Source organism: Ischnura elegans, chromosome 12 (assembly GCF_921293095.1).
Source record: "Ischnura elegans chromosome 12, ioIscEleg1.1, whole genome shotgun sequence".
Lineage (NCBI taxonomy): Eukaryota > Metazoa > Arthropoda > Insecta > Odonata > Coenagrionidae > Ischnura > Ischnura elegans.
The window spans coordinates 55222684-55232231 of record NC_060257.1 but is presented as its reverse complement, the minus strand read 5'-3'; the positions used below and the strand labels follow the sequence as shown (position 1 = coordinate 55232231).

Genomic DNA, 9548 nt, shown 5'->3' with positions numbered 1-9548 from the left:
AAATTGAATAAATTCATACAAGTCTCACAGAGTCTCTAAATTATTCAATTAAAATTAAAAAAACGTTGAGAGCATGATCCACTGTAACACTCAATTCATACTTAATATCATAACATAACGACTTTACGGAATACAATGATATAGATTATATGGGGTATTAAAAACAAAGTTTCTATTTATGCAATTATTTATAGCTAAAAATGTCACCTACCCGTTGTTAAATCATGCAATGAAATGCGCACGTTACATTTTTGGAGGCACAATATTAGTTATACACGTTAAGTGGGGTAAGGGAGGAAAATAATGTTGGGAACCGCTGATCTAGAGCTTTGTATGTTTGTTCATCATGTTTAAGTTTGCCCGCGATGCCGCTCTCAGTCACGTGAGTGCTACCGCGACATTTAAAAGGCACCATTAATCATCTGGCCACGCGCCACTATCTGCGGAAAGTGCACAGCTCTCTCTCGTCTTCCCCGGAGGTTGGTTGGTCGATCGTCGAAGTAATCGGCCCCTCGCCCTTGGCATTCACCGCGTGCCTTATGACTTCGCGCACATCAAGGCCAACAGTGAACACGGAGGGATAAGGGGCCTTCCGCCCGAAGGAAATCAGTCCGTTTTTGACGACGACAGCAATATCGAACGCCGCTCCTTGAGCGCGGGGTGTCTGAGAATGAGCCGCCGGGACAAACTCCCTGTAAAGGGGGAGCAAAGAGAGAAAGAAGGGAACATTAAAAAACTCGAAATAAAACTTGAGAGTGAACAAATAAAAGTTATCTCGCCCAATGAGGACGTCAAAATGTGTCTGTCATGCAAGTTAAAAAAATACTCTAATTTTCGTGCTCTTCCTTTTTTAGTTTAGAGCATGCTTTCATTTACCAATTAGGGGAAAATTTTAGTAGGTATGGCAATTTTTTTAAAATCTCATGGAAAATTTGTGCCATACTTAGACCGTATCATTACCAAGGGATTTATGATACGTTTTCTTTGCGATGCGCTATCTGCATTGTATTTGTTATCCTCAATTAATTGATTGTTTTCTGTTACCAAGAAGAATGAAGTGAGCATCCAAAACTCGAAATAAAACTTGATGGAGAACTAATAAACGTTCTCTATCAAGTTTTATGAAAATCCAAGAGGATATCGGTATGGGTCTGTCATGCAAGTTGAAAAATACTCTACAGCTTTTGTGATAATCTTTTTTTTATTTCGAGCATGCATCCATTTATTCCGTGGGGGGAAAATTTAGCACCATCAACTTGGATAACTTTGGCCCAATTTTTCATGATTTATCATGGACATTTATATTTCTCTCTCTGTTGAACATAATAAACAATAAACTAGGGCGCCAATAGGGGTAGTGTGCAAAACTATGTGATTATTATTCAAGTATTCTACCCGTAAATGTGGGTTTGCATGGAGTATTTAACAAGTATTGTGGGATCCTCGAAATAAAAATTGAGAGAGAGAACAAATAAAAAGTTCATTTAGCTCAATTATTCGTCTGATGAGGAAATCGAAATGTGTCAGTCATGCAAGTTAAAAAAATACTCACTCATACTAAAAATACTTTCGTGCTAATCCTTTTTTATGTAGAGCATGCGTCCTATTACTCAGTAGGGGAAAATTTAGTACCGTCAAGTTGGATAATTTTGGCCCAAATTTTCATTATTTATTGGTAAAAAATATTATAAACCTTAAAATTTGTAAACATTATTTATAAAGTGGTTGACAGATCATGCACCTTCAATTTAGGGATGTTAATTTTTAGATTTAGGGAATTTTTAGACATTTATTTTTATTAATTGCCACAGACGTGCGAATTTCGAACAGTCAAGTTAGATGGTCCAGTTCCTTTCCCTGGGCCACCTCGTACTTAAAGTGTATTTGTCAGAATGGTTCGCCCTGGACTTGAACCCGGGACATTCGATTCGATTGTCAATTAATTTTGTGTATCTATGTAGTAGAGGAACAGAATCAACAGAATATATAAGGGCGTAATAAGGATAGAGTGCAAAACTATATCATTATTATTACAGATTTTTAGCGATTAAGGTAGGTTTCCATGGAGTAATAAATAAGTAATCTAGCAGCCTCCCCTTCCTTCCAGCACTTTCCTCTGATATTCACAATTAGACTTACTCCCTTTCATTCTATCTAAATCCTATTCTCTTCCTTCCTCTCCCTCGTTTACCCAACATTCTATCCTCAAACACATTTTTCAGCATCCCCTCCCCATTCAGTACTGCCTCTATCCATACCTTCTCTCTCCTCCGTATCCCATCTAGAAGCTGCTTCCCCTAACCCGCCATGTCCAGCACTTCGTCGTTCCTCCTCCTTTCCGTCCACTTCACTTTCTCCAGTCTAGTTCACACCCACATCTCGAACGCAACTGTATGATATTCTTTAATTAGTTATCAGCTTTCTCTTAAGGTTGATTTGTATAGATTGCTTCCGCGTGATTTTCGATTATTTTGAAGGGTTACTGCATGATTTTCAAATATTTTGGCATTCCCGCCATCGAAAAAAGGGGCCAGTCAAGTATCACGTTAGAAAAGTTTTGCCATTTTAACCCCTATGTCACTTACCCTATATTAGTAAGCGTAGGATTTCGACGTTCTCTCATCCCTTATCTAAAAATTACGTAAGATGGCAGATAAATGTATTTCCTCTTCTAAAAAGTTTTATTTATTCAGTTTTGGATCTTCATTTATCAAAATTCCATTATAAATCTTAATAAAATGTAAAATCGCGGGGTAGTCAAGCGACAGAAGCCCCTACTACAGTCGAAGAGCTCGGGGGTATTTTAACTGGCTATTTTAGTGACGGAGTCTGTGAGCATGATGAAGCGGCAAGACTTTTATAGTTAAGTTATTAATGAGCAGGTATTCAAACTTGCTGCTATTTACCCCAAAAAGAACAGCAATATTTCACCTCGGCGGACAAAAATATTATGTAATTTGGTTTCAGACCATCTGCGCAGGGCAGTGTACGAAATTCCTCATTCTCATCTTCCTCAAAAACGTCTGTTAAATACTTTTGTGATCCCTTATCCATTTTTAGAGCATACTATTTATCTTTTTTAACGTGAGGCTTGTTTGCTGAGTAGAATTCAAGTGTTGGAGATGCATAGTACCATTTTTACTCACTCGGTGAAACAACCCGCAGGTTGGTTTGATAGGTGAGGATAGAACTCCCTCCGAACTAAGTCACAGGCGTGTATATTCCACTTATTCAGGGTATGGGGGTAGAGGCAGTTCCTTTACGTGGACCTCCTTGCGCCGAGGCTTTTCACGAGAGGTGTCCGGAGGGCTTCAACAATGGACACTTTGGTTTGTAGCCCAACGATTAACTTGGCGATAGCCTGGTTTTTCCCATAGGCACCAAAGGGACTGATAAACAGCGCCTCATCCGACGGATGGATTGCTGCTTTTGAGGCGTCCTTTTCACTCGAAAGATGGGTTCCCTATTTCTCTGAAAAGGCTACGCGTTCGCAGAGATTTGAACTCGGTCGATCGGCATCGAAAGCTTCTAATATTCCCAGTCAATTCCTCCAGTCACCTCTGCCACATTTCACATGAGTTGATTAGTCATTGAGGTTATTCTATACAAGAGGGACCGAAGGAACAAAGTGATTACATTGTATGTTGAGATTTAGGGCCTATTGAGGGCATTTTTGTAAGCAATTAGGCTATCTATCTTTTTTATGTAGTTTACTGGTACTGAGAGTACCGTTTGGAATTAAAACGATGGCAGAACGCAGCCGTAGGGAGAATGAAGTTATCGAAATTATTCCTTGTGAAGACTATTTAAGATGATTCAACGTTTCTTTCAGTTCGGAAGTAGGGATGTGCTCATCTGAGTTTAAAAAACGTGGTGTATGATGAAAATGCGATATGATTTTTATCTTATTGCAAAAACAAATTGATTCCGGAGTTATGTTCTTAAATCTTAGGTTTATTTGCTCAATAATTTACCACAGCATTCTATGGAATGCAATTAATTTAATTATGAAGGGCAGCATGCAATTTTTTCCGTGAGAAGGAAGGAAACTTGTATATTATGAATATTGATTACTTACGGATATCACAATGGTTTCATTTCCTCCCAGGTGTATTGGGACGATTGACGTCTTCCGTTGAAATTTCTTGGGGCAGGAGAGCAGCGTCCAGTGGTTAATTGCGGCACCTGCAATTGAAGATAGAAGAAATCAGTCATGGCATATTGGTGGCGTCAAGACAATCTACAGTAAGCACAAATTTAAATAATGCATTCTTTTTTTTAGTTATTTCCAAAAATTTGAACCATCCGATTATGAGACATGGCCACTTTCTTGAACTTCTCAAAGGAATGATTGAATTTTTAAGTAGTCCACCATAGTAATCTATGTAAAGGTATTATTATTATTTTCGGTATATATACGGAAGCGTGGCTTCTGATCTCGGGACTTGGGATCCGGGTTCATATCCCGAATGAAGCCTTCGGATACCCCCAAACAAAACCTGTATGGCTAAAATTCACACTACTGCGGCTTAGTTCGAGGTGAGCTCTAGCCTCACCTATCAAACCTATCCTTCGAGTTGAATCACTGAGTGAGCGTGTATGTACAAAGTAGCTAACCTGTAAGTGCTGGTATTTATTCTTTCTTTTATCATCGAAGGAGGAAATACATCAAAGTAACGCTCTTAGCTCTTATTTATTTCAATGAATCGCAATTTGTTAGTTCGACCACATATTCGGCGATGGCTCGAGGGATGTAAATCCCATTCCTTTTTTCATCCCTCGGCACACCCCTTTTTCCGTCCCTGAAAGCATCGCTGGCACCGTCCTTCAGCCTATCAGAACTTATGGCCGCTAAAAGCCATTGTAACCCCACGCTTGTCTTTTAATTGAATGACAGTTGTTTGTACGAAGAATGACGGAAAGAGCGATGGAAAAAGGAACTGTGGGAATGACCGTGCGATACAGAATATGATGGCTCGAGTGATCACTCTTGTAATCCCTGAAAACCTATCGCTGGAGCTGTCATTCTGAGGGATGGAAAAAATGATCGTGTGGTTCTGACTGTAGAGAGTATTTTCTCTCTTGTACTTTTTTAAATTTGATATGAAGAAAATCATTGACGAACTTCTTCTCTGTGTAGCCTGATAATTTGAAGACGATATTGTAATTTGTGAACGAATAATTCTTCGTGAAAGCAGACTATATATGTCTCAAATCGGGAGGGAGTGATGAATACTCATAAACTGATAAAAATAAAAATAGTCGTAATCAATTAGTTTGAATAAAATCCGTAGTTTTAAGCGTAATGTAGTGGAATTTTTAATAATGAAATTAATAATTGCAATATTCCTCTATTATCGCAATAGTGGCTATATAATCGGGGAAAATTTCAAGTATTTATTTCATATTTAGTTTGAATCGCGCAGCCACTATTGGACGCCATAAACTACGAGCTTTACCGTTGATTCAGACTCGGGGGAGGGGAATCGCTTGCTTGGGGGGGGGGTCGCTTTTTCTCTCCCCCTGCGAAAGCCATCCTGACCGTTTTGACGACGGAGGCAATTACAAGGGCTGTATAACGGATCAAATCACCCGTGACGTTGCTCATTTTATTAAGTGAAAGCCGTGTCTTCTATTTTTTTTGCCCTCCCACCAAACCTGTCCAGTGACACCGCTTTCTGACCAGAACACATCCTCTCCTTCCCATCCCACTTATGGACAGAGTAGTTCTCGCTGTACGAATTTCCCAGGAACAGAGGGCGTGGTCAGTTTTACCGAATATCCCCTCCCTAGCCTCCAGGTCTGGTTTTATTGTTGACACGACTTGCGTCGCCTGCTGCCTCGCAGTCGCTTAGCTGCCCTCAGAACGATAAATATACCCAGTGTCCCCGGCAGGCTGAAACGTTGTCTCCCCTCAATACAGGGAGCTAGATGGCTTGCGTGGGAGAGATGTGGCTACTCTACCCTACAAAATGCATGCAAATCCTTGGTACAAGCGAATTCGTCGCAGCATAAAAGTGGTCTTTTATTTCATTGACCAGTAAAAGTAACCGTTTAATTTTTAGAGTCTATGAAATGTTCTCTGCAGTTATTGATACTTCATTTTGTGATACATGTAATGTAGGGTTATAGTTATTTATAAAGGTTAGAGGAACGTTGGTTTGAAAGTAAAAAGATGTCACTTCATCTTTGAGTGATATTAAAGCAGAAATGCTGTATTATCTGTCGTATTTTAGTAGTAGTCACTTGGATTTTAATGTGTCGTGTTGATTTTTTTGCTTCGGCTACTAACGTACGTATGAAATCCGTGTTCATTTCCATACGCGATGTCAATAAACTTTACCCAGATGCCATAAATAGTCATTATAATCGACTCTCATGGCAATTATAGACATACTTAGCTGCATCGAGACAGTGATAGGTAACTGATAACGGCATTTTTTTTGTGAAATTAGGGTTTTCGGGGTCGACTTGCTTGGAGTGAGGTATATATTTTCCTTAACCTCATATTTTGTTAGTGAAAGTTGTTATTAAATCAAGTTTTACTCGAAAATTAGAAGTCGGAGTATGTTGACACAGTAGTATCAGATAAATCTCGGAAATTCTGGAGCGAGTTGTAGGAATCGAGGGGAAGCTATTGGAAAAAATGTTATCTTGTAGACAGTGGCGGATCTATGGGTTAGCCCTTAAGCGGCTAAGCCCTTATAGCCCGTGATCAGTTTGCCCCCCTTGGGTATCCAATTTACACAAGATAGAATGGTAATTTTTTTCCGTCCCCCACTACTGCTGGAATTTTAATCCCCACTTAGCCCCCCCCCCCCTATCCCTATCCTGAATCCGCCACTGGTTGTAGATAATGGAAAATAGTATGTGTATGTATATCCCATCTGTAACATTATAATACATAATACACACCTTTGCTAAAGGTGATCCCCGCACGGGGGGAGGAGAGTTATCTCTTCCTTTGGGGAGTCGCGCCCCCACGGACCCGAGCCCACCGAGGAGACAAGCTCGTAAAAAAACCCCGTCGCTCGCTCGGATAGTGTCCAGACAGCATGTGACTCTGCTGCTCTGAGTAGCCGTAAGATCTGGCGTCCAGAATCACCCACGTGTTTGCCGTGCGTGGAGACCCGTACGTGGGGGAGAAGGGGATCCTGGTGGGTGAGCTCTCCGGCACCCAGCTGGGCGTCGGAAACCCGGTATGGGCCGGAGTTCAACACCCCACTTCGGCCCTGGATTCCCCGCAAAACGGGCGGCCGAGAAGAGCCCAGCTCGGTCAATCGGCTCCTGGCGGCTGGGGAGCTTGGCGGCTCCTTCCGAGCGTACGCCAGGACGGGTTAGTGCTGGAGATATGGGGGTCTCCGTAGGGCGGCCGAAGGCGTGTGGGTTCGGAGGGCCCCCGCGCTAGAGGTTCTAACCCGAAAGAGACCCCCTTTCGAAGGTTCCTATGTCCCTTGGGTAGCCCTGGCGACCACACCGAATCTCGGTGTGGCGTCCCGAATGTGTGGCTCCGTGGTGGGTGGGGAGCCCAGGGGATGAAATATAACGTAGCATGGAGTCTGAAATTCTTCCTCCACCAAAGAGATCCCGCCCGGACACGGGCGGAGGAGAACAGTTATTCGAAAGAGCAAAACGGTTTCTGTCATTGAAATGCTCCAAGGACGGCGAAAATTTGAAAAAGGTTTCTCCCTTCTTCATTAAAAAAGCACTTCAAGCCATCATTCCAGGAGAGCCAAACTCAGTAAAGAAACTTAGAGATGGTTCCCTATTAATCGAAACAGCCAATAACGTACAAGCCGAAAAATTGTTAAAAGTAGAAAAGTTGCACGATATACCAATCAATGTCGAGATCCACCGTACTCTAAATACATCTAGGGGTGTGATAAGCCACTACGACCTACTATATGTCGAACCAGACGAAATTAAGAAGGAGATGGCTTCCCAGGGTGTCATTGATTGTCGACGACTTACAACGAAGCGTAACGGTGAAGTGATTAATACTACCTCGGTAATCCTCACGTTCGGTTTGGATAAAATCCCGAGCAAAGTCTACCTAGGCTATGAATCGGTACCTGTGAGACCTTTCTTTCCCAACCCGATGCGTTGCTTTCAATGCCAAAAATTCGGCCACATCGCACCGCGATGTGAGGGCAAGAACACCTGCCCGCGCTGTGGCAAGGACAAGCATGACGGTGAGAAATGTTCATCGGAGCCTTACTGCGTCAACTGCGAGGGCACGCATCCATCGTACTCCCGAGATTGTCCCGTCATGAAAGATGAAAGGAGGATAATGGAAATAAAGACCCTGGAAAGAATCCCCTACTCCGAGGCACGAATGAAATACCGGTCACAGATGGCCCCAACATTTTCAAAATCGTATTCGCAAATAGTCGCAACCACCACTAAAAAAACTACATGTACCATATCTACTCAGACTTATAATGATTTTCGCATTGAGAGCACGAAGATGCCCACACGAGAACAAAAAAAAACAGAAAAGCAAATTAATAAAGTCACAGACAGGAAAAGTCATTCTAAGGCGGTTTCCCCTAAGAAAAACCCAAAATCTACTTATGAGGATGCTGGGAATAAGCGGGATAAAACACCCCCACCCACATCCTCTAAAGATGCACAATATGATGCCATGGAAGAAGACCTCTGTGTCTCGGACACAGAAGTGTTCCAGGCCAGGATAAAGCAGAGGAAACAGCGGTTAAAACGTTGATCCTCCGCTCACTGTGTACATACGTACATTTCCAGATTTTAACCTATTTATTTATTTATTTTAACAATTTAAACCATGAATTTTATTCTGCAATGGAATATGAATGGTTTTTATAGGCACAAGGAGGAGCTGGTTGTTTTAATTAGAGACTATAACCCCGTCTGCATATGCCTGCAAGAGACGCATTTTAAGCTGACAGACAAGACCGTTTTAAAAGGTTTTAAATTTTTAGACTTGACGACACCAGTGGTCAGCGAGCCCAGGGTGGAGTGGCAATTGCTATTCGGGAGGCCCTATACACCTCACGAGTGCAATTGGACACTCCGCTGCAGGCAATTGCAGTGACAGTACACGCACCCGAGGCAATTACTCTCTGCAACGTATATCTGCCGGAAGGTGCACCTGTGAGTCGAGTTAATTTAGAATCCCTCGTTCGTCAGTTACCTCGGCCCTATGTTTTAATGGGTGACTTCAACGCACACGACACCCTATGGGGTAGCTCAAGAACTCAGTGCAATCAAAGGGGACACATAGTCACAAATTTTATCAATGACCTTAACTTGTTTTTACTAAACACCGGTGAAAAAACTCGATTCAACAGCTTCAACGGTACCTTCTCGTGTATCGACTTAAGTATTACGACAGGTGGCCTAATGCCTAGGCTTGAGTGGTCCGTACATAAAGATTTATGCGGTAGCGACCACTACCCTATTTTAATAACTAAAGGTGGCGGTTTTATCCACCGTCCGACTCAACCAAGCAATTGGGTTGTCCGCAAGGCCAATTGGTCTCTTTTTAAAAGAAATTTTTATTTTAACCACGA

General features: G+C 42.0%; 1 long non-coding RNA gene across 2 annotated transcripts in view; it reads right to left on the bottom strand.

Moving 5' to 3' along the window:
• Positions 1-263: 263 nt before the first annotated feature.
• The window catches only part of LOC124169163, a 71397-nt gene continuing 62112 nt past the window's right edge, over positions 264-9548 (bottom strand). For both annotated transcript variants that reach the window (XR_006867042.1, XR_006867043.1), the window contains exons 3-4: positions 4079-4185; positions 264-692 (exon numbers count right to left, since the gene is read on the bottom strand). This is a non-coding gene — a long non-coding RNA (uncharacterized LOC124169163). The remainder of the gene's footprint in view (positions 693-4078; positions 4186-9548) is intronic.